This window comes from Tamandua tetradactyla, chromosome 15 (genome assembly GCF_023851605.1).
Source record: "Tamandua tetradactyla isolate mTamTet1 chromosome 15, mTamTet1.pri, whole genome shotgun sequence".
NCBI lineage: Eukaryota > Metazoa > Chordata > Mammalia > Pilosa > Myrmecophagidae > Tamandua > Tamandua tetradactyla.
In genome coordinates this window covers 29,069,893-29,097,159 of record NC_135341.1, presented here as the reverse complement: position 1 = coordinate 29,097,159, position 27,267 = coordinate 29,069,893, and the positions used below count along the sequence as shown (strand labels likewise).

General features: G+C 38.9%; 1 protein-coding gene and 1 non-coding gene across 2 annotated transcripts in view; one reads left to right on the top strand and one right to left on the bottom strand.

Annotated features, from left to right (window-relative positions):
- ERC2 (ELKS/RAB6-interacting/CAST family member 2) overlaps positions 1-27,267 on the bottom strand; it is an 865,607-nt gene that overhangs the window by 546,951 nt on the left and 291,389 nt on the right. The window lies entirely within an intron of this gene.
- LOC143658210 (U6 spliceosomal RNA) lies at positions 13,371-13,477 on the top strand. The gene has a single exon (XR_013163211.1). It is a non-coding gene; the product is annotated as a U6 spliceosomal RNA (small nuclear RNA).

Sequence of the window (27,267 nt, the reverse complement as noted above, 5' to 3'; positions counted from 1 at the left end):
GAATCGCAGCTAATACAAAAGTATTCTGGTTTATTGGAAGAGCATGGCAGGTTAAGTGACCTGAGCTCTCTTAAGGTAGTTGAAAACATTTCTCTTAGTTTCTCATACAAACATCTTTCACTTTTCCAGGTCTTTGTGGATGTCACCGTTCTGCAAGGAACACCATGGACAGAACACAGACATATACCCCACTCCCCACCATCCTGCAGCCTCCATCATCCACAGGCCAATTGATACTCCACCCTCAGGTCTGAATTTTAACATCATTTGCTTTTGGGAGGCCCTGCTTGACCTTTTAAAATAGTTTAGGCATACCTGCTATTCTCCCCATAACTTCCTGTACCCCTTTCCAAACCGACACCACATTTTTAACTCCTTATCTAACTTTTAGTTCCCTTTCAGAATGGAAGATCAGAGGATACACAAAAGGTTGACGTTACCCAGCAATGAATTCTTTATACCTTGCACACAGCACATGCTCAACAAATATTGGATAAATGAATGTATGAATATAGCTGCTGTGGCTAGATGCAAAATACATCCTAGTCATATTGTTTAAGTAGCCAAACAAAAACCCCTTGACCGTGATATGTCAAATGGAAAACATGAGACCCACACACAGAGACTCCTTAAGCCTGGCTGAGCTTCCAGCAATGCCCAAACCTCTCTACCTTGGCAACAACTAGTTCTCAGAATAAAATGGCTTCAGATTGAGGCCATCATACTGCTCTTCCTCATACCTTTCGAAAGAGCAGCCATCTCCCAACTGGGTGTCTTTTTCCCATGGTAGGAATGAAGACAGACATGGCGCCACCACAGACTGAGCTCAGAGAAGGCAATTTAACTGGTTCCCTTCCAAACACAAGGCAGGCATCCATGTCTGTCAACAAATGGGGCTCTGTGGAATCTGGACTGTCCTCTCCTCTTCACATTACATTTTTCAAAGGAATGTTTGTGCCTAAAATGAACATTTTGAAAGTCAGAAATAGATCATCCACATAGGTCAGTATGAAAAATATAATTTGAGGAGATTCCTTAGCTGGGAGGGCAAGGCTTGTTAGCACAGTGTGGCACCCTGTTAACCATTGTCCCCAGTTCACACCATGATGTCCGAATCATTCTTCTTAGATGGGAAATTTTTTCCTATAAACCAAGATGGCACACAATTGAAACCAACAACATATGCTAGGAAATGATGCCCATGTTTGTCAAATAGAGAGGGGACAAAACAATAGAAGGAGAACAAACTCGAAAGCTACCAAAGTAGAAAAAGAGCCAAAAAATGTTTACTAATAGTCAACTTGGCAGAATAACCACACATATCTGTTGACACTTTAGCCCTGTAATTTAGGCAACTTTTTTTGTTGTTGTTCAATCTATTACTCTTGGCTTCTGCATCTTATCTAGTGAAACTCTTTGACATCTCTCTGTAGTCACTAGTCATGTGCCAGCCCTGGTATTTAACTGGAGGGCTGACATTTTCCCAAAGGGTCCTTACTCCTGGAATGCCTATTTCTATGCTAAAAGTTACTAGAAATTGTTCTCCACCAAATACATTTAAAAAAAATACTCTATAAAACCCCATCTCTGTAGGTTAAAAGTTGTATGTTAATTCACCCACATGTTTCTGAAACATATTTGTAGATAGATAACTTTAAGTCAATAGTAGGTGAAGAGATATCTATATCAACTTAGAGTATCAAGATCAGTGTCAACTTGGCCACCTGCAGATGTAATCAGCCACAGATGAATTTCACATACTGATGATTTAGGTCCACAGTAACAGACCAATGAGGCATCATCACCTGGCTAAACTGACACCTGAACCTAACTACTACATGATAATCTGGCCAATATCAATGCTAGAAATTTACCCAGTGGATCTACTTATACAAGGACCTTGGTGATTACGAGAAAGGATGCTTGTTACGGGAAATAAACAAATACCCAAATACAAAATAAAGAAGAAATAGGAAGGGAAAGAAGGACCATAACTACTTAGAGTTACTGCTTGAATGGGAGCAGGGGGTTTTCATGGCCATGGGAATGGTGAGAGCAAAGTAAGAGGAAACACTGAGCAGGTGAGATGTGTGCTTGATTATTATAAGGAAGTATTGCCATGGTGTATATATCTCTTTTCATGCTATTTGAGAAATTTAATTAAATAATATGAGCCACTTTGAAATCATTGTGGTTGCTAGACAGCTTTCTATTGACAAAGACACCATGCAATTTCTGGAACAGGTGGGTCAAGGTTTTGTAAAAAGTACACACACATACCCCCCCACACACAAGCATATGCACATATATAATATACCAATAAATAATACACACATACACATATATAAGATACACACATATAATATATACACATGCACACATATGTAAAACACACACATACATACAGGTTTTAATATGCAAGGACACCCAAGTTTACAACCCCTTTCTTATCCCACAGACACAAATACATCTACACACAAACAGCAATGGAAACTCTATAATGAATCATTATCTTATACCTTCTACCCCTGGGAAGACTAATAAAAATAGGAGGGGCATTGACTGAGCAACTACTGTGAGCCAGTCACATGCTAAGGGCGTCACAGGGATGCCATCACCATGGCCAGCTGGGACCCAAGTGAGAACCCACTCTTACTTGGTAGGCACTCCCATCGCTGCCTCTTTTCTTCACCTCAGGTGGGAAGGGATCTGCTCCCTCTGCTTTCCTTTTTCCCTGACTATCCTTTGTGGGTTCTCAGGAACCACCAGCTCTTTTCACATTCTTCTGTCAGCCTTACACTAGGTTCTTTAGTAAAATCACTCTCTTAAGATGTGGCCCCTCTTTTTCAGGCTCCCTCTTTTCTTCCCATTTTTAAGGCTCCATGAAGAAGGCTGAAGCTGCCACAATACTCATGAGAAAAAAAAAAAAGAGCACCTGCTGACATCCATAAGCTGGCCTGGCACTCACAGCTGGCCATGTTTTTCTCCTATGGGACATGAACATTCTCACAGAATATCAACTTCAGACAAGGTTTCTTTGCTACCATGATAAAATGAGATAAACTAGGGCGGTGCGATGGTGGCTCAGCAGTAGAATTCTTGCCTGCATGTCGGAGACCCAGGTTCGTTTCGCAGTGCCTGCCCATGTTAAAAAAAAAAAAAGATAAAATAAGGCCACATCAAGCTTTTGTCTAAGTATGAATAACAAGGCCATTGTGCCACCAACGAACACTCCCTTCTCTTGGCTAAAATGAATGACAACAACTTTTTTACCAATGACAGTTGTACCTTCTCCCTAGCCTTCCCTTTCTATAGATAAGATACATTGAGATACCCAGTCATAGAATTGCACATACCTTCTAACAGTATCCAATCTTGAGTACACCTCTGCTCTCTTAGATGTTTCCTCAAATCAAAGCCCAAATCTTACAATTTATTCTTTCCAGCACCCTCTTATTGAGGTTCCCCATAATGCAAGTTGCCCTTTGCTGCAACAAATAATAAACCCAGCTTGTTCAACAACAGGTGTGTTTCTGATGGTCTCTGGCTGGCGGGTACTAATACTAACATCAAAGGAAAGGAAGTCCTATGCTCTGAAGGAAATGGAATGTCATCCTATTGATGCTTCCACTCTATAAACGACCCAGCAGGCAGACAGCTGCTGGCCCCCACCTCACAGGGCTCCTATTAAATTTCACCTCCTCGATCCAGCAATCTGCCTCTCCAAGTAACATTCATGAAAAACTGAGTCTCATGCAATTGCATCCTCTTTCTGTTTATTGAACTACTATAGCAACCAAGATGCTTTCTACTATTTTTACAATGAAAATATATTTCAGCTATATTAATAGTTAATGGTTAAAGGGTCTAAGATCCTAATCAAAAGATATGCATTCTTTGTAAGGTGCTCCACATAAAATTTGCTCTAGATAAAAATTACCTACCTACAAAAGATTTTGTGGCTTGCATCTCGCAACTATTCCCTCTGAGCAATTAAGGCTCACATGTTAAGTTAGAAAAAATACTTCCAGCCCACATGCAAGAAGATTGTTACTGTTTTGTTCTGTTTCAAATTAATCCTCTGCAAGCTCCATGGGTTAAGGATCACGTTTTGTTTGCCATCCTCTCCCCAGAACCTAAAGCCATGTCTTGAAAATAAAAGAGGTTCAAAAAGATTAATTAACATTTTGTAGTTGCATAAAATTAAAAGCACATGGAAAGTGATTAGAAAAAGGACTGGAAAGAGCTATGTAAAGGTGAAAGTCTGCAAGGATGTCACAACAAGCCTGAGGCACAGTGGGAACATGAAAAGGTCTCCATGCTGCCCCCAGGCTACTCTACCAGCTGGAGGTCAGGGAGGAACAATACGCAACAGTCTGCATCCTGCAGTCTTGGACTCCAGATTTTCTCGCTGTCCCAGCTTCTAATGCCCTTTTTTGGAAACCTCCACCTTCTTTGGGGGCCTCATCTAAACTCACTGGCCTCTTGTTTTATTTGGTTTTTTTACTTCCTTATCGCCAATAGCCTTAACCGTTGCTCAACTGCAATATGCCCACAATTACTCCCTAGACCCCATCGGCACCAAAAAAACCGTCCCAGGTTTAAAATCTTTATGCAAATATCTTGCCCTTTAACCTTACCTTCCATCCTCCAGCTTTCTTGCTCAGCTTCCTTGCCCTCCCTGTTCATCATTTCCCCACTTTGATTCCAACGTCATTCATAATAACTAGTCCTTTACAAACAACTTCACATCCTTTGCTCCTCTCATCCCTTAATGCTCATCCCCATTCTTAATTTTATATACATTCATGGTGTACCCTGTTACAAGATGTCTTATCATAAACCAATTGGCTCAGATGTGATTGGTTAAGTAAAATAATGAATTCAGTATAATGTGGAAGTTGTGTTGTTTCATATGTCATCTTTTCCAGGCGATGGGATGAAAGAATACTGGAGTAATTTGTAGTCTTCAGTAGGGGAGAAAAAAAAAAGAAAGAAAGAAAGAAAGAAAGAAAAACAATGGCTGTCAGCTGACTAAAGTCCTTTGAACTTTATTTTGTAAAAATCAAAAATGAATGCCTGCATGTGGGGCTCCCTCTCCAAATAATCACTTCCATCTTTCTGTACTAGCACCCAAAAACTAGCACTTCCATCCTGTTTGTGTGCGTTTGTAGAACTCCTGTGACATTAACAATATCAAGAGCTGTTGAGGATGTGGAGCCACTGGAATGCTCATACGATGCTGGTGGTAGTACAAATCGGTACAACCACTTTAAAAAACAATGTGGCAGTATCTACTGTATTACCTTATAACCCAGAAATTCCACCCAAAAGAAATAAAGATGTCCACCAAACGTATGTAAAAACTGTTCAAAGCTGCTATACTAATAAAAGACAGAAATTGAAAACAGTCCAAATGTATCAACCATTGTTATGGATTGTATTGTATCCCCTAAAAAGATATGTCCAAGTACTAACCACAGGTCCTGTCAATATGAACTTATTTGTTAATCGGATCTTTCAAAGAGATTATTAGTTAAGATGAGACCAAACTAGATTAGAGCTAGTCACATTGGACACTAATCCAATATGACTAGTGTCTTTCAAAGGAAAGGAAATTTGAACATAGAGAGTAAGACAGAGATAGAGATTGAGTTAAGCCACCAGTAAGACAAATGACATTATGGATTGTCAGCACCCACTACAAGGTGAGGAGAGGCATGGAGTGGATCTCCCCCCTTTAAGAGGAAGCATGGGGGAAGGAAAAACAAAAAAAAAACAAATAAAAGAAAAAAAATGATTATTAAAAAAAAAAAAATAGGAAGCATGGCCTTGCCCAGAACTCGATTTCACACTTCTAGCCTCCAGAACCATGAGACAATAGATTTCTGTGTTTAGACACCTCATATGCAGTATTTCACTACAGCAGTCCTGACAAACTAAGACAACCAGGAACCAGATTAAAAAGCTGTGGTATATTGATGTAGAATATTATGAAACATAACAAACTACTGGTATGTGCAACATGTCACAGGTATGTGGATTAGAGAAGACCCCAGAAACAAGAGAACATATTGTATGAGTCTATATGAACTTCAAGGATTGGCACAATTGTGGTGACTTTGAGTGGACATAATTGACAAGGAACAGCACAAGGGCTCTGCTGGAGACTGGAAATATCCTATAGCTTCCATCTCAGTGTTAGTTAACATGGTTGTAAAATATGTAAAAATTCATCAAGCTTTGTGTTTAAGATTTGTGGGCAATTTATGCACTATCCCTCATTAAAAATGTAAAAAAAAAAAAAAAAAAACATACAAGCAGCAAAGAATATCCCCTAAAGTAGCCTCCAGATTCCCTGAGGTACCTGCTTAGATAGCCCACATTTTCCTGGGAAATGCCAATTATTGGTTTTTTAGTGCTTTGATTACAAATTTCTTTACCATCTGCACGAGTCCTATTTTTCCCATAAGCCCTAATATTTTAAATGTATGGTTGCATAAAGTAATTTTAGGACTGCATATAACTTTTTTAAAACTTTTTTTTATTGTATCATATAACATATATACAAAGCAAAGAAAGAAAAAGTGATAGTTTTCAAAGCACTCTTCAACAAGTAGTTACAGGACAGATCCCAGAGACTGTCATGGGCTACAATACCATCATCTTAGATTTTTCCTTCCAGCTGCTCCAAAAAATAGGAGGCTAGAGGAAATAAATATTTTTTTGTCATCACCATTAACTGTTTTGTGAAAAATAACACACATACAAAAATGCAATAAATTTCAAAGCACATTATTAGTGTATAACAGATTCCAGAGTTTGGTATGCGATACAATTCCACAATTTTAGGTTTTTACTTTGAATGGCTTTAAGATACTGGAGACTAAAAGAAATATCGATATAAAGATTCAGCAATCATACTTATTTGTTAAACCCTACTTCTCTGGATAACTCCATCACCACCTCTGATCTTTCTATCCCACTCTTTAGGGGTATTTGGGCTATGGCCATTCTAACTTTTCCATGTCGGAAGGGGCTGTCAATAATTTGGGGTATGGAGATGCAACTATTTGATGTTCTGAAGAGGCTGGGCCCTCTAGGTTTCAGGACTTATTTGGAGATTGTAGGTTTCTGGAAAGCTCCCCTAGTGCATGGAACCTTTGTAGAATCTTATATATTGCCCTAAGTGTTCTTTAGGATTGGCTGAAACAGTTTTTGTTTGTGATTTGGCAAGTTCTGATAGGTAGCAACATCTAACTGAAGCTTGTGTAAGAATGACCTCCAGTGTAGCCTCTAGACTCTATTTGAATTCTTTCAGCCACTGATACCTTATTTGTTACACTTCTTTTCCTCCTTTTGGTCAGGATGGCATTATTATCCCACAGTGCCAGGGCTGGACTCATCCCTGGAGTCATCTCCCATGCCATCAGGGAGACTTTCACCCCCGGATGTCATGTTCTGCACAGAGGGGAGGGCACCGATTTCACTTGCTTAGTTGGGCTTGGAGAGAGTGAGGCCACATTTAAGCAACAAAAGAGGTCCTCAGAAGTAACTCTTGGCATACCTGCAGGTAGGCTAAGTTTCTCCACTACATAAATAAGCGTCATAAGAACAGGCCTCAAAATCAAGGGCTTGGCCTATTGATTTGGGGGTCCCTAATGTTTGACACACCATATCAGGGGATTCCCAGTTCCATATTTTTTTCTCCCATCCCTCAAGGGACTTTGCCAATATTTTTTGATTATCTGCTTAATATATTCTGGGATGTATCAGGGCATTACATTAAGCTACATAGGATGAAAGGACCTCATTCTTATTCTGGACTGCCTGTGTTTCAGTTGTTTAAATGAGCTATCCGGACAGGTTGAGTTAGATTTATGTGCTACAGAAAATTTAGGTTCTGGACAAAATAAACCTTTCTTTCAGGTCTGCATATATTTTGTTGGAACATTTGACATATATGTAACATATATGTATTTAACATATATTTATCTGAGTGCCTACCATATGCCAGACATTATTTCCATTTATTGCGGATACAGCAGTGAACAAAACGGACCCTAAAAAAGTCCCTGCCTTCAGGGGGCTTACATGCTGATAGATACCTTTTTTTTAAAAGGGAAGATTGGTAGAGATGTCCGTGGGTTTCTCTGTCATCACTGAACTGTAAACTCTATGAGGGAAAGGTGTCCAGCCCCAAACACAACGTTTTATCCACAGAAGGCACATTCTTCCAGTTTTGAAAGGCACTTTAGGCCAAACAACAGATTTTTCAGATCAGAAAGGTGGTTTCAGGGAATGACAAAAGCTGCCCAAAGTCACACTGTTAGAGAGTGCCAGAGTTGAATAGAATTTGGGGCTCCTGGTTCCCCTCTAGGACCCTGACCAATACAGAGTAAATTGTAAGAACTCAAGGTACTTGATTACAATACTAAGGTATAAATTCTGAAGGGAATGGTGTTCTTTGCTCAGAGAATCATCTAAGAAGAAAGACCAAAAAGGAAGGAACAAGCTAAAACAATCAGAGAAGATGTGGCAGTTGTTGAGGTTATTTCCAGAATGTTACTAATTCACACACAATTAAGTTTATCCTTATTTTCTATTTGTCATCAGAGATCTCAATCAGCATCACCTCCCTCTTAATTACTAATAAACATCATAAAAACTGGATATTTGTCAAAGAAAAAATGTTCAAACCAAGAGGATTTTTAAAACTTAGCTTCACATTTTTAAAATGTGTTCGCCACACTGTTGATCTTGCATTTATTATGTAAAATAATTTGTCAAATCCACCATTTGAAAGGGTGAGAAAAACAATTTCAAAGCCAGAAGTGTTGAATAAGGTGAGATAACATCATATGTCACCGTAGGAAAATGGTTTTAAAATAATCCAAATTATTATAAAGTAATATTAGGATATTCTCTTATAATCCTTGAATTTAAAGGCATTACACAGAGGGAAAAAAGAACTCTATAAATTATGTATACCATCGCTGTGGAATCAGAAAAAATGATCTTCCTTACAAGATTAAATGTAACCAACATTTGTGTTTTTTTTTAAAGCATTTTATTGTTAACATAAGAAAAAAAATTAAACTGAAAATTGTGTGAGAGAACTAAAATAGCACAAAAAGTGTCCAAACGTTTTTTGCCAGTTCTCCCAGCATCTCCAGTACAAGTACTACCCGTTATGCAGGTTATTGCAATGGTTTTTTAGGATTTTCTCACCCCAAAGTTAATCACATAGGCAAAATAAGAGAATAACAGCATGCATGAGGTACTGACTAAAGACAAAGCACCTGACCTGCTTTGTTTACCTTCCTTCAATCTTCACTACAACCCTAAGAGAAAGAAACTATTATCACTCCCATTTAACAGATGTGGACACTCAGGCTTAGCCATTTTTAAGCTATTCGGAATTTAAGCCAGGAAATAGTCAGACTCCAGCCTTCACAGCCTTCAGCACTGTATTATGTACACATTGCAGCATCTACTCTGATACCAGATTAAGCTCTCTAAAGCATGGTGCTACAATATCTGGAATGACTATGTTCTAGTTTGCTAGCTGCCAGAATGCAATCTATGAGAAACGGAATGACTTTTAAAAGGGGAATTTAATAAGTTGCTAGTTTACAGTTCTAAGGCCAAGAAAATATCCCAATTAAAGCAAGTCTATAAAAATGTCCAATCTAAGGCATCCAGGGAAAGATACTTTGATTCAAGAAGGCTGATGAAGTTCAGAGTTTCTCTCTCATTTGGAAGGGCACATGGCAAGCACAGCGTCATCTGCTAGCATCGTCTCCTGGCTTCCTGTTTCATGAAGCTCCCCGGGAGGCATTTGCCTTCTTCATCTCCAAAGGTTGCTGGCTTGTGGGCTCTCTGCTTCTTGTGGCTATGTCATTCTCCTCTGCTCTCTCTGAATCTCCGAATCGCTTTTATTCTCCAAAATGTTTCCTCTTTTATAGGACTCCAGTGAACCAATCAAGACCCACCCAAATGGGTGGAGACACATCTCTATCTAATCCAGTTTAACAGCCACTCTTGATTAAATCACATAAGAAATGGCTGCCTTTACAAAATGGGATTAGGATTAAAACATGGCTTTTCTAGGGTACACACATCATTTCAAACCAGCACAGACTCCTTCTGTGTTAAGTAAAAATCCCTTTACTTAACATTCAAAGCTATCTCTGGTTTGAACCCAGGCCTATTTTTCAAGACCTATTTCTCCACTTCAAACACTGAGCCGACCACCCTTCTCAACACATTTCTCAAACCCTCGACCTGTGTGCACACTTCTCTTATGAATGCTCCACCCATTCATCACTTCCAGTAAAAGCCCAAACCATTACCCAAGACCTAGCTCAAAAACCTACTGCCTTCAATTAAGGGTGCACACGATATATACAGCATCTTGGACTGGCAACCTTACAGAGGAAACTTATATGTGAAGTTCCATGGCCTATGTATACACAATGCATTTTCAAAGAAAGCAGTTGAATTCAAGATGATTATCTGGGTATTTCAGTTATGACACATCTACCTGCATTAAACAGATTCTATCTTTTTTAATCCACAGAGAATCAGGTCAAGCCTGGCAGGCTGAATTTTAGCAGTCAACCACCGCCAGCGGTTCTCTTCAAGAACAATATTATTCAAATTGTGAACCGTGACTTTAGTCACACAGCCTAGTTGCTGCATAACAGAGCATTTCTCTCATAGATCCCTTAGACAAGAAAAGAAAATCATCTATGTAAATTATGTCTTTGGCAGCCTCAAAAAAAAAAAAAAAAAGAAACACTCTTTGGCCACCCAGAGTAAGGTAAGCATTACACAGTTGGCACTGAAAAAAGAAAAACTATTCTTTGTAGAATACAGGATCTAGATATATTTCTCAATTGTAAACCACGTTAAGAAACAAAAACACTCTCTAACTTAGATACACAAGGTAAATTTGAAGAGACTAGTTTTGGAACAAAATTGAGCTTTCCCTAACACACGAGGAACTTCCTTTCATCATTTAGAAAACCTCTTGTGTCCTAGTTGCCTCCATTACAGTGGGGCCATGTTTCTCCGGCTCTGGGACTTCTTCCATGTTCAAAGAGCTATGATCTTGATGGGCACGTGCAGACACAGCATGCCCAGCCAGCTCACCTGAAGAGAAAACTGTCGGCAGTAAGCAGAGCCTGCAGTGCACATTTACACTGGGAGACATGAAAGAACGTGGGGCAGATATTTGCAAAATCAGAATGGTGAGGGGGGGTTAGGGATAAAATTCTCCCTGTAGAATAATACTGGAGCTTACTGCTAACACTGGAAAGCAGGGGAAAAAAACAAACGTGCCCTGGCAATCCTGCTGCCTGATGATGAAAGATGGTTATCCAAAGATGCACCAGGATGAGGGAATCTCACGGCTATGAATGTTGTTTCCCTGAAATGCAGATGTTTACAGGCCTGGTTTGGGCAAACAGCGTTGGATTTTAAATCTGTATTACCAGCTGTAAAGCCTTAGCAAACTTACTCTCCCTGGCCTTCAGTTTCCTCATTTGAAAAATGAAAATAAAAATACTACATCTCCCAGGGACTGAGAGAATGCTTAGTAACGAGATAGACCTGTCAGAGCCTGCCACATAGTTAGTGCCGATAAATTATAGAGCTACTACTATTATATGATATTTAATAGCTGAAGGCATTTAAGCAAAGATTAATCTATCTAGAATTGTGTTGCCAAAAGAATTCTTTATGATGATGGAAATGCTCTAAATGTGCACCATCCAATATGGTAGTCAGTGACCACTTAAAATGTGGATGTTACAGTGGAGGAACTTTAATTTCAATTAGCTTTAATTTTCATTTAAATCACCCATGTGGCTAGTGGCTACAGTGTTGGAAAGCATAGATTTAGAATAACCAAAATATCACTTATCTTTCATGGGAGAATACCCTCTCAATTTAGCCAAATGGCCAGTGCCATATACCATCAAGTTTCACCAGTCCACAGCAAAAACCAAATCAAAACAAAACAAAAATTCGGTTTTATTCATTTTTCAGAAAACTGAATCCATCCCATTTAAATGATGACCCCTCATTCTGATGTTAGATACTTCTATGAAGTTTAATTATTCAATCAATAAATATTTATAGGCAAGCATTGTTTTGTGGATACAGAATGAATAAAACTAAAGCCCTGCTTTAATGGAGCTTACATCCTAGAGGAGCTGGGAGACAAAAAACAAATACACATGCATGCATGCATGCATGCACGCACACGCACGAGCACACACACACATATACCTACAAAGACAGATAAAGTTGGATAAAGTAATAGTGAAGGATGAAGAGGAAAGATCAGGGAAGCCCTTTTCCATACTGTGAAATCCAAGCAGTACCGGGAGGAGGTGAAGTAGCCAACAGGCATTGAAGAAAGAACGCTTGATGCATCAGACACAGCAAGGGCAAAGGTCCAGAAGCAAAACTTTACATATCCATGTGAGAACTTAGTGTGGCTGGATCAGGGTGAGTTGTAGAAGATAAGATTAGAGAATCTGTGTGGATCAAATCATGTAGCACTTTGTTGCATGTTATAAAGGACTTTGGCTTTTTTTTAAATAAACGTTTAACCTTGGAATATTTTTACTTTTAGAGAATAGTTAAAAAGATAGTTTAGAGAGTATACCCTTCAGCTAATTTCCTCTATTGATAAACATCTCACGTTACCATGGTACACTTGTCAAAACTTAAAAAATAACATCAGTATGACACTATTAATTAAATTCCAGACTTTATTCAGATTTTACCGGTTTTCCCACTAATGTCCTTTTTCTGTTCCAAGGTCTAATTCAGGCCTCTGCACTGCACTTAGCTATTGTGTCTCCTTAGCTGCTTCTGCTCTGGGACAAAGTTCTCAGTCCTTCCCTGTTTTTCATGGCCTTGTGGTTCTGAAGAGCACTGATCAGATATTTTATAGAATGTCTTCCAATTTGGGTTTATCTGATATTTTCCTTGTAGTTATTGTGGGGTTGTGGGATTTGAGGATGACTATCAGACAGGTGAAGTGCCCTTCTCATCACATCATATCAGAGGGTGCATGGTGTACACAGGTATATCACTGGGGATATTCTGAGGGAAAAGGGAGCCAAGTGAGAGTTCTGAGCAGAAAAGGGACATGGCCTGACCCTCAAAAGGATCGCTCTGGACACCATATACAGAACAGACTGTAGGAGGCAATAAGGAAGTAGGGAGAGCAGACAAGAGGCTATTGAATAATCCAGGTGAGAGGTGACAGCAGTGGTTTAGGTTAGGATGGTGATGGTGGATGGTTAGGAGCTGAACTCTAGATCTATTTTGAAAGTAAAACAACCAGATTTGTGCTTGCTTCGCCAGCACATATACTACAATTGGAACGACACAGAGAAGATTAGCATGGCCCCTGCGCAAGGATGACATGCAAATTTATGAAGTATTACATATTAAAAAAAAAAACAACACAGGATTTTCTCATGAAACCAATGTGAGGCATGAAAAGGAAATCAAAAGATCCTGGTTGGCTTGCCCTTGGGCCACCAGCACCGCCTCTCTCTGCCCCTTCTATGCTGGGCCCTGGTGGAGGCTGTGAGTGGCATGTTCATGTGCCTGGCATCCAGGCAGGACCTGCAGGCACACCAAGGCACAGGGTTTGGGGCTACTCGTGGTCCTGAGGAGGCCTCCAACCCTGTGCCCTGCCACCTGCACATTCGCAACGCCAAGACCAGCCCACAGCAGGCCTTCCTAGGAGGCGCCCAGACACAAGGACACCTACCTGTGGGGCCTGAGGACAGCACCTCCTCCACTGGGAGGACAGCAGCTTCCTCCTGGGGGCCTGATGGGGGAGGCGCCTGTGGCTCTGGGATGACTTAGGCATCTGCTGGACAGACCAGAGCATGCAAGGGAATTGAAGCACTTTGCAGAGACTCTCCAGACCATTTCTCAGGCCCACTAGAGGTGGTATACACCCCCGGCATGGGAACTCACCCCTGTTTTGGCTGAGAAATGCAGATGACCCAATTGCTAAAGCAGTGCCCTAAAACGAACCCAGGTCATAAAGGGCAGCAAAAAGTAAAGCACCACTTGGAACCAGCAGACTTGTTTTACTCACAGAGACTGTGCTGTGATGCCCAGTGCCTACCCACCATCTTTGAGACAAGCTGCTGTGGGCCCCTGGATTTGGGATGAGACTGGGGAGCAGAGTCAATAGACAATGGGCTCGTGAGACTGACGAACAGATAGAGAACAAATTCGACTAACAAGAAAACCTTAGGCAAAAGAGAGAAAACAATCTCCAGAATAAGCTAAGCAAGAAAATCAGATGCCTAGACACAGGTGAAAAATCATGACTCATAGAAGGAGGCATGAAGATATGGCCTAACCAAAGAAAATACTAACACCTCAGCTGAGATACAGGAGTTGAAACAACTAATTAAAGATGTTTAAACAAATCTTCTAAATCAAATCAATGACTTGAAGGAAAATGTGGCAAAAGAAGTGAAAGATATAAAGACACAGGGTGTTCATACAGATGAACTTGAAAGCTTGAAAAAACACATGGCAGGACTTATGGGAATGAAAGCACAATAGAAGAGATGAAAAACATAATGGAGACATTCCACAGCAGATTTGAAGAGGTAGAAGAAAGGTTTAGTAGATTAGAAGACAGTTCTGAAATCCTATACACAAAAGAACAAATATTTCAACAAAGAATGAAAAATTTAGGCAGGGTCTCAGAGAACTGAATGGCAACATGGAGCACGTGAATATACGCATTATGGGTGTCACAGAAGGAGAGAAGAAGGGAAAAGGGACTGAAAGAATAATGGATAAAATAATCATTGAAAAATTTCCAACTCTTATGAAAGACATAAAATTACAGGTCTAAGAAGAAATCCAAACAGACCTACTCAAAGAAACATACTAATCAGATAGTCAAATGTTAAAGACAGAGAATACTGAAAGCAGAAAGAGTAAAGCAATCCATTCCATATAAGGGAAGCTCAATAAGACTAAGTGCAGATCTCTCAGCAGAAACTTTGGAGGCAAAAAGGTAGTAGTACAATATTTTCAAGATACTGAATGACATAAACTGTCTCCAAGAATTCTATATCTGGCAAAACTGTCCTTCAAAAATGAGGGAGAGGGAGGTGGGGCAGGATGGTGATGAAGGGAAGTATAGTTTGCCCTTTAGAGCAGCTAGTAAATAGCCGGGAGCTATGTGGAACAACTGTTTGGGGGATTTCCATGACTGGACACATATCGTACACCAGTCCGGAACAGGTGAAAGGGCTGAGATCACACCACAGGACTGTAACTAAAGCCCCCAAAACTGGAGGCTGATGCCCCTCCCCCACTGGCACAGCAGGCTCAGTTGGAGACACTGCCTCAAGGAAGAAAAGAAGCAGTCTCTGCTGGGAACAATGGAAGGCAACCCAGCCAATCTCTAATTGCAGTTTTAACAAACAAATTTGTACTGCTGAATATAAGCACCAAGAACAGATAAACTGACAGCAAGCACAAAAGGAATCCTGAGGTTTCTCCTGGCAGACAGGAGGTGGGGCTGACAAAAGAAAGGCCCAGCTCAGAATACTGGACAACGGCTGTGCTCCAAGACACACAGGGCCAGCTACCAACTCCTGCTCTCAAAAGGTGAAGCTTGGCGGCTGGGGGCTGGGGACTGGCTCTGAAAATGGATTTCTTTTTTTTTAACTATTCTAAGTGGTTCATTAGATAAAGCTTTAGGCATTTTCAATAGTCAGCCCTGATATAGGCAAGGGTGGAGTTAAGATAGGTCTGAGAGACAAAGCAACAAGCCAAGTAAAGGAGAAATTCCCTAAAGGGCTTATCTTCCCCAGGAAAAAGGTGGACAGGACCTAACTCGAGTGGTAGCCCTCAATCATAAAATTCAGACCACAGGGACTAAAACCGAATCCCACCTTTTACCTCCGGCCCTGTCTCAACAATATCCCTGGCAGCTAGCAGGCCTGCTTATAATTAAAGGCACTGCATGACTTTGTGCTGGGGAAGCTGCAGGCTGATGATAACCACCTGCTGAGAAGGACAGCAGAAGGACAGAGTCTAGAGGCTTCACCAGAATCTCTAACAACCTGCTGGGTCTCACCCCCAGGGAAACTTGATACTGATTACACCTGCCTTCTGGGACCTGGCCCTGTCTTGTCTGGGAAATCTTATTGGGTCAGTGATATCTGGGGAGACCATCTGTGCCAGTTTGAAAATATTAGGTACCCCAGAAAAGCCATGTTTTAATCTTGAGCCAATATCATGGAGAAAGCTGTTTTTTGTTTGTTTTTTTTTTTTTTACGAATTAACTTTTTTTAAAATTGTGAATTATGACATATATACAAAAAAAGCAATAAATCAAAGTATATTTTAACCAGTGCTTATAGAACAGATTTTAAAGTTTGGTGTGGGCTACAGTTCCATGACTTTTCATTTCTTCCTCTAGCTGCTCCAAGATACTGAGACCAACAGAAATATCAGTATGATGATTCAGCAGTCATACTCGTTTGCTAAATCCTATCTTCTCTGTTATACTCCTCCTTCTCTTTAAATAACATATATACTTAAAAGCAATAAATTTCAATGTACATCACAACAACTGATTATAGAATACAATTCAGAGTTTGTTAGGGTTACAATTTCACAATTTTAGGATTTTATTTCTAGCTGCTCTAAGGTACTAGAGGCTAAAAGAATATGAGTATAATGATTCAGCACTCATACTCATTTGTTAAACACGGCCTTCTCTATATAACTCCACTGTCACCTTTAATCTTTCTCTCACTCTTTAGGGATATTTGGGCTATGCCCATTCTAAGTTTTTCATGTTGGAAGGGTCTGTTGATAATATGGGATAGGGGTATGGAGCTAGTTGATGTTCTGGAAGGGCTGGCCTCTCTGCATTTCAGGACTTATCTGGAGGTTGTAGTTTTCAGAGCATTACCCTAGTGCATGGAACCTTTAGAGAACCTTATCTAATGCCCTAGGTATTTTTCAGAATTGGCAGGAATGGTTTTGGTTGGGGTTTGGTAAGTTATGATAGGTAGCAATGTCTAACTGAAGCATGCCTAAGAGTGACCTCCATGTAGCCTCTTGACTCTATTTGAGAAACTGATACTTTGTTACATTTCTTTTCCATCTTTTGGTAAGGATGGCTTTGTTGATCCCACAGTGCCAGGGCCAGGCTCATACCTGGGGGTCACTTCCCATGGAGAAAGCTGTTTCTTTGAATCCTAATTCAATACTGTAGATTGGAAACTTTTGATTATTATCTCCACAGAGATATGACACACAATTGAGGGTGTGACCTTTGATTAAATGGAGATGTGACTCCACCTATCCCGAGTGGGTCTTGATTAGCTTACTGTAATCCTTTAGAAGAGGGAACATTTTGCAGAGAGCCAGAAATGACAGAAGCCTCAGAGCCAACAGAGAGAGAACCTACTGATGACAGAGCTGACAGAAACTGTAGAGCAGAACTGACACAGATGCTAACGTGGAGAAAAAAGACACGGATGTTTGGAGATGCTTGGAGCACAGCAGATGTGAAGCAAGCCAGAACCTGTAGAGAGCCAATGGAAGCCAAGAGACGAAAGCCAGTCTCAGAGAAGCAAAGTGAGGAACTACCACAAGAACAGAGGCTGAAAGCAACAAAGCCCAGGAGCAAGGGACCAGCAGATGCCAGCCACGTGACTTTCCAGCTGACAGAGCTGTTGTGGACCCACTGGCCTTCCTTGAATTAAAGTGTCTTTCCCTGGATGCCTTAGTTTGGACATTTTTATAGGTTTAGAACTGTACAGTTTTAACTTACAAAATTCCCTTTTTAAAAAGCTGCTCCAGTTCTGGTATATCTCATTCTGGCAGCCTGACAACAAGAAACCATCCTTAAAAAAAAAAAGAAAAATGTTCCGTTTATGCAGAAAACAAGAACGGAAAATTTCTGAACAGTTAAATAGAAGCCATACTAGAGTCTAGAAAAAGTTGAACTGAATGCCAAAACACAGATAGAGAAAAAAGTGAACCAACATGAAAACCCTAGGTAACAGAGTGAAAACAACTTCTAGAATAAACTATTCAAGGAAATCATATACTAAAACACCAAAAAATAAAAATTAAGAGTCACATGAGGAAAAACAAAGCTATGGCCCAGTCAAAGGAAAAAACTAGCACTTCAAAGGAGATACAGGAGTTAAAACAACTAAATAATTTTCAATCAAACATACAAAATCAAGTAAAAATTTAAATCAGCAAGTCGATGGAAGATACGGCGAAAGAGATATAGGATATAAAGAAGATAATGGGTGAAATGAAGAACTCAAAAGCATGAAAAAACAAATGGAGAAGAAATGATGGGAATAAAAGGTACAATAGAAGAGATAAAAAAAAAAGGCAATGGAGACTAACTACAGTAGATTTGAAGAGGCAGAAGAAAGGATTAGTGAACTAGAAGAAAGGACATCTGAAATCCTACACACAAAAGAAAATATAGGGAAAAGAATGGAAAAATATGAGCAGGGTCACAGGAAATTAAATGACAACATGAAGCACATGTTATGGTTGTCCCAGAAGGAGAAAAGAAGGGAAAGGGGGAAGAAAGAATAATGGAGGAGATAATCACTAAAAATTTCCCATCTCTTATGAAAGACATAAAATTACAGATACAGAAGCACAGCATACACCAAACAGAATAGATCTGCATAGGCCTACTCCAGGACACTTACTAATCAGATTGCCAAGTGTCAAAGATAAAGAGAGAATTCTGAAAGCAGCAAGAGAAAAGCAATCCATTACATATAAGGGAAGCTGGATAAGACTACGTGCAGACCTCTCAGCAGAAAACATGGAGGTGAGAAGGCAGTGGTATGATATATTTAAGATTCTAAAAGAGAAGAACTGCTGATCAAGAATTCTGTACCTGGAAAAACTGTCCTTGAAAAATGAAGGAGAGTTTAAAATACTTTCAGATAAACAGTCACTGAGAGAGGGAGCACTACAAGGAGATGAAAGAGCCAGGAGAGAGAGATCCATAGAACAGTGTAGAAATGAAGATTATCAGTAAGAGTAAAAACAGAAAAGATATGACATATAAAATCTAAAATACAAAATGGTAGAAGAAAGAACTGCCTTTATAGCAATAACATAAAATGCTAACGGATTAAATTCCCCAACCAAAAGATATAGACTTGCAAAATGAATTTAAAAACAGGACCCATCTATATACTGCCTACAGGAGATTTACTTTAGACCCAAGGACAAAAACAGATTGAAAGTGAAAGGTTGTAAAATATGTTTCATGCAAACAACAACCAGAAAAGAATAGGGATAGCTATACTAATATCTGACAAATAGACTTTAAATGTAAAACAGTTAAAAGAAACAATGGAACACAGTATATATTAAGAAAAGGAACAATTCATCAAGAAAATATAATCAATCATAAATAGTTAGGCACTGAGCTAGAGTGCCCTAAAATACATGAGGCACAAATTGACAACACTGAAAGGAAAAGTGGACACCTCTACCATGATAGTTGAAGGCTTGAATACACTACTCTCATCAATGGATAGAATTCTAGACAGAGGATCATTTAAGGAAACAGATTTTTAATAATATGATAAATGAACTAGGTTTAACAAACATTTATAAACATTCAACCACAAAAGCAGGATACACATTTTTTTTATTAATTAAAAAAAATTAACTAACACAACATTTAGGAATCATTCCATTCTACATATACAATCAGTAATTCTTAATATCATCACATAGATGGATATTCATCATTTAGTACATTTGCATCGATTCAGAAAAAGAAATAGAAAGACAACAGAAAAAGAAATAAAATGATAATAGGGAGAAAAAATTTTTAAAAATAATAAAAAATAAAAAAATGAAAACTATACCTCAGATGCATCTTCATTCAGTGTTTTAACATAATTACATTACAATTAGGTAGTATTGTGCTGTCCATTTCTGAGTTTTTGTATCTAGTCCTGTTGCACAGTCTGTATCCCTTCAGCTCCAATTACCCATTATCTTACCCTATTTCTATCTCCTGATGGTCTCTGTTACCAATGACATATTCCAAGTTTATTCTCGAATGTTGGTTCATATCAGTGGGACCATACAGTATTTGTCCTTTAGTTTTTGGCTAGTCTCATCAGCATAATGTTCTCTAGGTACATCCATGTTATTACATGCCTCATAAGTTTATCCTGCCTTAAAGCTGCATAATATTCCATCGTATGTATATACCACAGTTTGTTTAGCCACTCGTCTGTTGAAGGACATTTTGGCTGTTTCCATCTCTTTGCAATTGTAAATAATGCTGCTATAAACATTGGTGTACAAATGTCCGTTTGTGTCTTTGCCCTTAAGTCCTCTGAGTAGATACCTAGCAATGGTATTGCTGGGTCATATGGCAATTCTATATTCAGCTTTTTGAGGAACCACCAAACTGCCTTCCACAGTGGTTGCACCATTTGACATTCCCACCAACACTGGATAAGTGTGCCTCTTTCTCCACATCCTCTCCAGCACTTGTCATTTTCTGTTTTGTTGATAATGGCCATTCTGGTGGGTGTGAGATGACATCTCATTGCGGCTTTGATTTGCATTTCTCTAATGGCCAGGGACATTGAGCATCTCTTCATGTGCCTTTTGGCCATTTGTATTTCCTCTTCTGAGAGATGTCTCTTCATGTCTTTTTCCCATTTTGTAATTGGATTGGCTGTCTTTTTGTTGTTGAGTTGAATAATCTTTTTATAAATTCTGGATACTAGACCTTTATCTGATATGTCGTTTCCAAATATTGTCTCCCATTGTGTAGGCTATCTTCCTACTTTCTTGATGAAGTTCTTTGATGCACAAAAGTGTTTGATTTTGAGGAGCTCCCATTTATTTATTTATTTCTTCAGTGCTCTTGCTTTAGGTTTAAGGTCCATAAAACCACCTCCAATTTTAAGATTCATAAGATATCTCTGTACATTTTCCTCTAGCTGTTTTATGGTCTTAGACCTAATGTTTAGATCTTTGATCCATTTTGAGTTAACTTTTGTATAGGGTGTGAGATATGGGTCCTCTTTCATTCTTTTGCATATGGATATCCAGTTCTCTAGGCACCATTTATTGAAGAGACTGTTCTGTCCCAGGTGAGTTGGCTTGACTGCCTTATCAAAGATCAAATGTCCATAGATGAGAGGGTCTATATCTGAGCACTCTATTCGATTCCATTCGTCGATATATCTATCTTTATGCCAGTACCATGCTGTTATGACCACTGTGGCTTCCTAATATGCCTTAAAGTCAGGCAGCGTAAGACCTCCAGCTTCGTTTTTTTTCCTCAAGATACTTTTAGCAATTTGGGGCACTCTGCCCTTCCAGATAAATTTGCTTATTGGTTTTTCTATTTTTGAAAAATAAGTTCTTGGGATTTTGATTGGTATTGCGTTGAATCTGTAAATCAATTTAGGTAGAATTGACATCTTAACTATATTTAGTCTTCCTATCCATGAACACGGTATGCCCTTCCATCTATTTAGGTCTTCTGTGATTTCTTTTAACAGTTTTTTGTCATTTTCTTTGTATAGGTCTTTTGTCTCTTTAGTTAAATTTATTCCTAAATATTTTATTCTTTTAGTTGCAATTGTAAATGGAATTCATTTCTTGATGTCCCCCTCAGCTTGTTCGTTGCTAGTGTATAGAAACACTACAGATTTCTGAATGTTGATCTTGTAACCTGCTACTTTGCTGTACTCATTTATTAGCTCTAGTAGTTTTGCTGTGGATTTTTCAGGGTTTTCAACGTATAGTATCATATCATCTGCAAACAGTGATAATTTTACTTCTTCCTTTCCAATTTTGATGCCTTGTATTTCTTTTTCTTGTCTAATTGCTCTGGCTAGAACCTCCAAGACAATGTTGAATAACAGTGGTGATAATGGACATCCTTGTCTTGTTCCTGATCTTAGGGGGAAAGTTTTCAATTTTTCCCCATTGAGGATGATATTAGCTGTGGGTTTTTCATATATTCCCTCTATCATTTTAAGGAGGGTCCCTTGTATTCCTGTCCTTTGAAGTGTTTTCAACAGGAAAGGATGTTGAATCTTGTCAAATGCCTTCTCTGCCTCAATTGAGATGATCATGTGATTTTCTGCTTTGATTTGTTGATATGGTGTATTACATTAATTGATTTTTCTTATGTTGAACCATCCTTGCATACCTGGCATGAATCCTACTTGGTCATGATGTATAATTCTTTTAATGCGTTGCTGGATTCTATTTGCTAGAATTTTGTTGAGGATTTTTGCATCTATATTCATTAGAGAGATTGGTCTGTAGTTTTCTTTTTTTGTAATATCTTTGCCTGGTTTTGGTATGAAGGTTGTGCTGGTTTGAAAGGAAGTATGCCCCCTAAGAAAAGCCATGTTTTAATATAAATCCCATTTCATAAAGGTAGAATAATCTCTATTCAATACTGTATGTTTGAAACTGTAATGAGATCATCTCCCTGGTTGATGTGATTTAGTTAAGAATCACATTTAACAACCGTTAAAGAATGGTTGCTAAACTGGATTAGAGGATGACATGCCTCCACCCATTTGAGTGGGTCTTGATTAGTTTCTGAAGTCCTATAAAAGAGGAAACATTTTGGAGAATGAGAGATTCAGAGAGACTTGGAGAGAGCAGTGAATGCTGCAGCACCACGAAGCAGAGAGTCCACCAGCCAGTGACCTTTGGAGATGAAGAAGGAAAATGCCTCCTGGGGAGCTTCATGAAATAGGAAGCCAGGAGAGAAAGATAGCAGATGATGCCGTATTCACCATGTGCCCTTCCAACTGAGAGAAGCCCTGACTGTGTTCACCATGTGCCGCCTCACTTGAGAGAGAGACCCTGAACTTCATCAGCCTTCCTGAACCAAGGTATCTTTCCCTGGATGCCTTTGATTGGACATTTGTATAGACTTGTTTTAATTGGGACATTTTCTCAGCCTTACAACTGTAAACTAGCAACTCATTAAATTCCCCTTGTTAAAAGCCATTCCATTTCTGGTATATTGCATTCCAGCAGCTAGCAAACTAGAACAAGGGTGGTGTTGGCTTCATAGAATGAATTAGGTAGCTTTCCCTCCACTTCAATTTTTTTGAAGAGTTTGAGCAGGGTTGGTACTAATTCTTTCTGGAATGTTTGGTAGAATTCACATGTGAAGCCATCTGGTCCTGGACTTTTCTTTTTAGGAAGCTTTTGAATGACTGATTCAATTTCTTTACTTGTGATTGGTTTGTTGAGGTCATCTATTTCTTCTAGAGTCAAAGTTGGTTGTTCATGCATTTCTAGGAACTTGTCCATTTCATCTACATTGTTGTATTTATTAGCATAAAGTTGTTCATAGTATCCTGTTATTACCTTCTTTATTTCTGTGAGGTCAGTGGTTATGTCTCCTCTTCCATTTCTGATCTTATTTATTTGCGTCCTCTCTCTTCTTCTTTTTGTCAATCTTGCTAAGGGCCCATCAATCTTGTTGATTTTCTCATAGAACCAACTTCTGGTCTTATTGATTTTCTCTATTGTTTTCATGTTCTCAATTTCATTTATTTCTGCTCTAATCTTTGTTATTTCTTTCTTTTTGCTTGCTTTGGGGTTAGTTTGCTGTTCTTTCTCCAGTTCTTCCAAGTGGACAGTTAATTCCCGAATTTTTGCCCTTTCTTCTTTTCTGATATAGGCATTTAGGGCAATAAATTTCCCTCTTAGCACTGCCTTTGCTGTGTCCCATAGGTTTTGATATGTTGGGTTTTCATTTTCATTCGCCTTGAGATATTTACTAATTTCTCTTGTAATTTCTTCCTTGACCCACTGGTTGTTTAAGAGTGTGTTGTTGAGCCTTCACGTATTTATGAATTTTCTGGCACCCTGCCTATTATTGATTTCCAACTTCATTCCTTTATGATCTGAGAGAGTGTTGTGTATGATTTCAATCTTTTTAAATTTGTTGAGACTTGCTTTGTGACCCAGCATATGGTCTATCTTTGAGAATGATCCATGAGCACTTGAGAAAAAGGTGTATCCTGCTGTTGTGGGGTGTAATGTCTTATAAATGTCTGTTAAGTCTAGCTCATTTATTGTAATATTCAAATTCTCTGTTTCTTTATTGATTCTCTGTCTAGATGTTCTGTCCATTGATGAGAGTGGGGAATTGAAGTCTCCAACTATTATGGTAGATGTGTCTATTTCCCTTTTCAGTATTTGTAGTGTATTCCTCACGTATTTTGGGGCATTCTGATTTGGTGCGTAAATATTTATGATTGTTATGTCTTCTTGTTGGGTTGTTCCTTTTATTAGTAGATAGTATCCTTCTTTGTCTCTTTTAACTGCTTTACATTATGGAATTCAGCAAAGGCAGAGCTAAGAGGGAAAATTTATTGCCCTAAATGCCTATATTTAAAAAGAAGAGGGTGGGCCACAGTGGCTCAGCAGGCAGAGTTCTCATCTGCCATGCCAGAGACCCGGGTTCAATTCCTGGTGCCTTCCCATGCAAAAGAAAAAGAAAAAAAAAAAAAGGAGAAGAAGAAAAAGTACAACTTGAGGAGCTAACTTCACACCTGGAGGAACTAGAGAAAGAAAAGAAAACTAACACCAAAACAAACAGAAGGAAAGAAATAATGAACATCAGAGCAGAAATAAATGAAATTGAGAACATGAAAACAATACAGGAATCAACAAAACCAGAAGTTGGGTCTTCGAGAAAATCAATAAAATTGAAGGAACTTTAGCTATGCTGACCAAAAAACAAAGAAAAAATAGAGAAAGGACACAAATAAACAAAATAAAAAATGGGAGAAGGGACATAACTACTGCCCCCACAGAAATAAAGGCAGTAATAAGAGGATACTATGAGCAACTATATGCTAATAAACCAGACAGATGAAATGAAATGGACAACTTCCTTGAAAGGCTTAAACAACCAACACGACACTAGAACAAACACACGACCTCAAGAAACCAATCACAAAAGATTGAATCAATCATCAAAAGGCTCCTCTCCTCCCCCAAGAAAAGTCCAGGTCCACATGGCTCCATTTATGAATTCTGCCAAACAGTCAATAAATAATTAGAACCAATCCTGCTCAAACTCTTCAAGACTGCTGAAGAGAATAGAAAGCTACTTAGTTCATTCTGTGAATCCACCATCACCCTAATAACAAAGCCAGGCAAAGACACTACAAGAAAAGAAAAGTACAGACCAATCTGTTTAATGAATATAGATTCAAATATCTTCAACAAAATACTCTCAAATTGAATCCAGCAGCACATTTAAAAAATTATACATGATGACCAAGGAGGTTTTATTCCAGGTATGCAACGCTGGTTCAACACAAGAAATAAAATTAATGCAATACACCACATCAATAAATCAAAGTGGAAAAACACATGATCATTTTGATTGATACAGAAAAGGCATTTGACAAAATTCAACATCCCTTCTTGAAGTAAACATTTCAAAGGATAGGAAGGGAACTTCCTCAACATGATAAAGGGAATATATGAAAAACACGCAGCTGGCATCATACTCAATGGGGAAAGACTGAAAGCTTTCCCTGTTAAGATCATGAACAAGACAGAGATGCTCACTGTCACCACTGTTACTCAATATTGCGTTGAAAGTTCTAGACAGAGCAATTAGACAAGTAAAAGAAATAAAAGGCATTCAAATTAGAGGGAAGAAGTAAAACTTTCACTGTTTACGACATGATACTATACGTCAAAAATCCCGAAAAATCTACAGGAAAGCTACTAGAGCTAATAAATGAACACAGCAAAGTGGCAGGGTACAAGATCAATGCTCAAAAATCAGTAGTGCTTCCATATACTAGTAATCAGCAATCTGAGGAAGAAACCTCAAAAAAATTACATTTGCAATAGCAACCAAAAGAATCAAATATTTAGAAATAAATTTAACTAAGGCCACAAAAGACCTATACACAGAAAAGTACAAGAAATTGCTAAAAGAAATCAAAGTAGATCTAAATAAATGGAAGGATGTACCATGTTCATGGATTGGAAAACTAAATATAGTTAAGATGTTGTAGTAGTAGGGTTCAGGTGTCAACTTGGCCAGGTGATTGTGTCCAGTTCAGTTTCTGTGGACGCAGATCATCCGCATGTGACATCTATGGCTGATTATATCCGCAATCAGCTAAAGGGAGTACCTTCCATAATAAGTAATGTTTAATTTAATGAGCTGGAGGTTTAAAAGAAAGAACTCAGCAGCTCCAACTCCGACATCTGGAGAGACAGAAAGGAAATGTTCCCAGGACGCGTTTGAGCCCAGAAGCCAGGAAAAAATCCCAGCAGACATCACCATGTATCTTCCCAAATAAGTAAATTTGTTACTAAATAAATCCCTTCTATAAAAGCCATTCCATTTCTCTTGTACTGCATTCTGGCAGCTTTATCAGATTTTGGGACCAGGTGTGGGGAGCAGCTATGTTTGCAAATAATAAACATCTTGGAACATATTTTTTAATGGAGAAGGCGAGGATTCTGGAAGAATTATAAGGAGCTTGACAGAGAAAGCCTAGATTGCATTGGAGAGACTGTTGGTAGTGTACAGACTCTAAAGACAATTCTGTTGCAAATTGGAAAGTGGGTGAACATTGTTTTGAAGTGGAAGAAAGTTTTGGCAAAATTGATTCCTGGTGCTATATGACAGGGAGAAATTGGATGTAATGATCTGGAATAGTTGGCGGGGGAAAATTTCCAAGCTAAATATGGAAAATGCAGTCTGGTTTCTCCTTGTAGGTTGTAGTAAAATGTCACAAGAAAGGGATATGCTAAGGACTGAAATTTGGGGTACACATAATTCTGGGCTTCCAGAAAGTGAGATCCCAGAGAACAGTGGCCCATATGAGGATTTAATCCAACATAGAACCAGTCAGCCAATGCAACATAAGCCAGGATTGGAGATGGAGTTATCCAGAAAGGATTTATGGAAGGTCCTATTGTCTGGTGGCTTTGATTCCTGTATGCTACATGCCAAGTCAACAAAATTTTTGCGAGACCTTTATAAATAGAACCAGGCTGGTCTGAATTGAAAGGGCCAGAAAATGGATAGATGGAGGGAAGAATAATCTCAGAGGCAGAACCATGGAAGCTAAAGTCTGAGGCCAAGAAAATTTGAGCCAGGAGAGTGTTTCCATCTGTGCCTGTGGAGGGGATGGG